General features: G+C 37.7%; 1 pseudogene; it reads left to right on the top strand.

Moving 5' to 3' along the window:
- Positions 1-3,628: 3,628 nt before the first annotated feature.
- LOC102239661 lies at positions 3,629-4,736 on the top strand (annotated as a pseudogene).
- The last annotated feature ends 668 nt before the right edge of the window (positions 4,737-5,404 follow it).

Here is a 5,404-nt window from a genome sequence, read left to right on the forward strand (position 1 = left end):
GCCCCAACTCCCCAATCGGCCCTGCTCTGAGCCTGACCAGGGGCTGCACTTAGGGATTGGGCCTGCCCTCTGCCACCCGGGAGCAGGCCTAAGCCAGCAGGTCGTTATCTGCCTAGGGGTCCCAGACTGCGAGAGGGCATAGGTCGGGCTGGGGGACCCCCCTCCCCCTGCCCCCTGAGTGCACAAATTTTTGTGCACCGGGCCTCTAGTATCAAAATAAAAAGCTTCTGTACAGCAAAAGAATCCATCAACAAAACAAGAAAACCACTGTATTAAGAACGTATTTGCCAATGATATTTCCAATAAGGGCTTAATCTCCAAAATTTACAGAGAACTCATACAACTAAACAAAAGGAAGATAAATGATCTAATCAAAAAATGGTCAAAGGATCTAAATAGACACTTTTCAAAAGGAGACATAAGGAAGGCCCAGAGACATATGTAAACATGGTCAAGGTCACTAATCATCCCAGAGATGCAAATCAAAACAATGAGGTACCATCTCACACCTGTCAGAATGGCTATCATCAACAAATCAATAAACAACACATGCTGGCAAGGATGTGGAGAAAAAGGAACCCTCCTGCACTGCTAGTGGGAATGCAGACTGGTGCAGCCAATGTGGAAAGCAGTATGGAACTGCTTTCCCAAAAAAGTTAAAAATGGAACTCCCATTTGACCCAGTAATATCACTTCTAGAACTATATCCCAAAAAACCAGAAACACCAATCAGAAAGGATATATGCACCCCTATATTCATAGCAGCACAATTTACAATAGCTAAGATTTGAAAACAGCCTAAGTGCCCATAAGCAGATGAGTGGATTAAAAAACTGTGGTACATCTACACAATGGAACACGATGCTGCTATTAAAAAGAAGGAACTTTTACCATGTGCAATGGCATGGATAGAACTGGAGAACATTATGCTAAGCGAAATAAGCCAGTTGGAGAAATATAAATATTACATGATCTCACTCATAGTGGGGTATAATGATCAACATAATTTGATGAACAAGAATAGATCGACCCAGAGACAGATGGTAGTGGATGCGGGGAGAGGTTAGATTGCAACCAAAGGAATTATATGCAAACATATTAGCATAACCAATGGACCCAGACACTGAGTGGTGAGGGCTTGCCTGGGCTGGGAAGGGATGGGGGAGGAGGTCAATTGGGAAAAAAGAGACATGTGGAAAGGAAAATAAGACACCTACACAACAGGCAGGTGAATGGCCAACGGCACCTTTTGGCCGCTGTTCCAACTCATTTATTTCCTTCAAAGTTATACAGTCAATCATTGTTGCTAAGTGCAGTTACTAAAACAAGTGAATTACATAAAGCATCATTAATCAATTTTTGCCCCGTTACCAAGGCATTATTAATCAACTTGCCCCATTGCCCTCGTTATTAATGTTAACTTGCCCTGTTTTCTAGACTATTATAAACTTGCCCCATTTCCCAGACTACCCTCGACCATAGTTGGTTCCATTTCCCCAGCAACTGCCAACATACCTGAGAGGGACATTCAGAGGTCACTGTGGCCACGCACCTGGAACCAGCAGTTTGCTGTGGCATCTACAGGTACGCTCCCACAGAGACATATAGAAACCTTTAGACAATAAAAAAAGACAACCAAAATGGGAAAAGAAAAAGTAAAACTGTCATTATTTGCAGATAGAAAACCCTAAATACTTCACCAGGAAACTATTAGATGTAATAAATAAATTTGGCAAGGTGGCAGGATACAAAATCAATGTGCAGAAATTGATGATATTTTTATATACCAATAATGAACTCTCCAAAAGAGAAGATAAAAAAATCCAATTTACCATTGCAACAAAAAAGTGAACATAACTAGGAATAAACTTAACCAAAAAGGTAAAAGGCCTGTATATAGAAAACTATAGGACATTGAAAAAGGAAATAGAGGGAGATACAAACAAATGTAAATGTAAATGATGTTCATGGATTGGTAAAATCAACATCATTAAAATGTCCATACTACCCAAAGGAATATATAGATTCAATGCAACCCCTATTAAAATACCAAAGGCATACTTCACAAAATTAAAGCAAATACTCCAAATATTTATATTGGACCATAAAAACCCTCAATAGCTGCAGAAATCTTGATATAGAAGAATGAAGTAGGAGGGATTACAATAGCAGATATCAAACCATACTACAAAGCCACTATAAGCAAAACATCCTCATACTGGCACAAAAAATAGTCATATAGATCAATGAATCAGAACAGAGACTCCAGAAATTGACCCACACCGTTACAGTCAATTAATCTTTGAAAAGGAGGCAAGAGGATACAATGGAGTAAAGACAGTCTCTTCAACACATGGTGTTGGGAAAACTGGACAGACTGATGCAAAAAGATTAAACTAGACCACCAACTTATACCATACAAGAGAATAAACTCAAGGTGTATAAAAGCCTTAAATGTAAGGCACGAAACCATAAAAATCATAGATGAAAACATAGGGAGTAAAATCTAAGACAGCTCACGTAGCAACATGTTTACGGATACATCTCCTAGGACAAGAATGTCAACTTGTGGCCTGCAGGCCGCATGCAGCCCACAATGAATATTTTTGTGGCCCAGCCAATATAACGGTATGTAAGAAATGTTTTAAAAAAAATGTCATAACTTAAATTTTACAATATCCTTTATACATAATTATTAATGAACTACAATGTCCGCTAATGACTGATTACTATAATCATGTTGCATTCATTTCCCTTATGCACCTTATGCACAGGCACACCATTTCTTTCTACTAAAACTAGCAGCGAATAGTTTAGCAGCTGATTGCCAGGTCATTAGTCTTGTACTGACTTGTTTAGTATGTGCAACAGGAAATATTTCACTTTTAGAGAACAAGAAAAGTAGGTTTCTTTGCATTATGCTTATAAATTTGTGCAGTTATTCAATGTCTGGTAAAATAATGTTCAAGAAAAAAATATTAATTTTTATTAAAATGTTCTATTATTTTGTGTTAATGATGACTCATTTATTTCAGCACTTTGTATTCAGCACAGTCTCTATCGAAATAAACCTACATTTCTATGAAAATTGAAGCTGCTGTTTTTTTGCAGCCCACATAAACTTAAACCTTATTTACTATTTGGTCCAGGTTAGCCTTTGAGTTTGAATGCTTGTTCTAGGACAATGGAAACTAAGGAGAAAATGAACAAATGGAACTACATAAAAATAAAAAGCTTTTGCACAGCAGAAGAAACCATCAACAAAATGAAAAGGGAACCCACTGTATGGGAGAACATATTTGCCAAAGTTATATCTGATAAAGGGTTAATCTCCAAAATATATAAAATATTTATACAACTCAACATAAGGAAGACAAATAACCAATTATAAAATGGGCAGACTAACTGAATAGCATTTCTCTAAAGAGAACATAAATGGCCAAGAGACATATAAAAAAAGGGCTCAGTTACTAATGATCAGAGAGATGCAAATTAAAACCAAAATGGGGTGATCATCCTACATCTCAGGCTCTCACCAGTTAGGTAGCCTGCTTGCTCTGTCAAGCCTAGGCGAGGTATTCCTCCTCCTTCACTTCACCTCTAGCCAAGTCATTGCGACTCCGCCACCATGTTCGAAGCACGCCTGGTTCAGGGCTCCATCCTGAAAAAGGTGCTGGAGGCGCTTAAGGACCTCATCAATGAGGCCTGCTGGAACATCAGCTCAAGTGGTTTGAACCTGCAGAGCATGGACTCCTCCCAGGTCTCTTTGGTATAGCTCACCCTGCGGTCTGAGGGCTTCCACATGTATTGCTGTGACCGCAACCTGGCCATAGGTGTGAACCTCACCAGCATGTCCAAGGTACTAAAATGTGCTGGCAATGAAGACATCATTACCCTAAGGGATGAAGATAACTCGGAGACCTTGGCAGTAGTATTTGAATCTCCAACCCAAGAAAAGGTTTCAGACTATGAAATGAAGTTAATGGATTTGGATGTTGAACAACTTGGAATTTCAGAACAGGAGTATAGCTGTGTAGTAAAGATGCCTTCTGGTGAATTTGTACGTATATGCCGAGATCTCAGTCATATTAGAAATGCTGTTCTAATTTCCTGTGGAAAAGATGGAATTAAATTCTCTGCCAGTGGGAAACTTGGAAATGGAAATATTAATTTGTCACAAAAAAGTAATGTCAATAAAGAAGAGGAAGCTGTTGCAATAGAGATGAATGAGGCAGTCCAGCTAACTTTTGCACTGAGATATCTGAACTTCTTTACAAAAGCTACTCCACTGTCTCCTACAGTAACGCTCAGTATGTCTGCAGATGTACCCCTTGTTGTAGAGTATAAAATTGATAATATGGGACATTTAAAGTACTATCTGGATACCAAGATCAAGGATGAAGAAGGATCTTAGGTGGTTTTAAAATCCAAGAAAACAAAACTAAGCTCTTTGAGAACAGCTTCTGAGATTTCAACATGCTTTTAAAAGTCTCTTTTGTCACCAAATTTGTACCTGAGTACATATGTAGATAATGTTTTCTGTAAATAACCTATTTTCCATTCTTTACAATTGAAAGCATAGTCTCAAGTCAAATCTGGTCTTATTAACCTAGAACTACTTCTGCCTTATATAGAAATAGTTGTTAGGATTTTTATAACAAAGGGTTTTGACTATTAATGCAGTTTTAATAATTGTGGGGGTTTTTTCAATTTAAATAAAAGTTGTTTGAATTTCAGATATCACAGGACAGTGCCTTCATTTGAACCTTGACTGTTGCAAGTATCCTAGGGAATTCACAATTAGTGCTACCTTTTTTTGTGTAAATGTTATATATATTTTTTTCAATCTAGAGCAGCCAGATATAAATACATTAGATATAGCCATAAAAAGTACTCCAAATGCAGTAGGTGACAAGATATTTGTGAAGATTCAGTTGTCAAATTTATTTTTGTATTCTCACTTGAGCTCACTTGAGCTCAAGAAATGAATGGGATAATAGAACAAATTCTATATGTTTCATTATTTTGTCTTTTTTGTAAGCAAAAACTAACACTTTTTCAGAAACTTAATGCACTCAGTTATATTGGTTTATAAGGCTAGTATGTTACAAGGCAGTCTTTCTTTAGCCTAGGGAACCTTTTACAAGACTTAAAAGAGACTAGGTCTGTGATAGGGCCCAAGGAGTATGTTTGCAAAAAATTTTTTCTCCAGTATAAATAGCTTTATTTGAGACTTACTCCCGTAAAGGATGAAAATGGCTTATCTCTTACTGGTGTTGGGTTCAACCGAGAAAGTGAAAAGGCCCAGCAGTTGTGAAACAGGCTATTTAAACATTCCCAGTAATTGTGCTTACAAGGTCACAAATTGGCATCCTATACACTGAAAGCTGTTTTATTACAATCC

This window comes from Myotis brandtii, unplaced genomic scaffold (genome assembly GCF_000412655.1).
Source record: "Myotis brandtii unplaced genomic scaffold, ASM41265v1 scaffold665, whole genome shotgun sequence".
Lineage (NCBI taxonomy): Eukaryota > Metazoa > Chordata > Mammalia > Chiroptera > Vespertilionidae > Myotis > Myotis brandtii.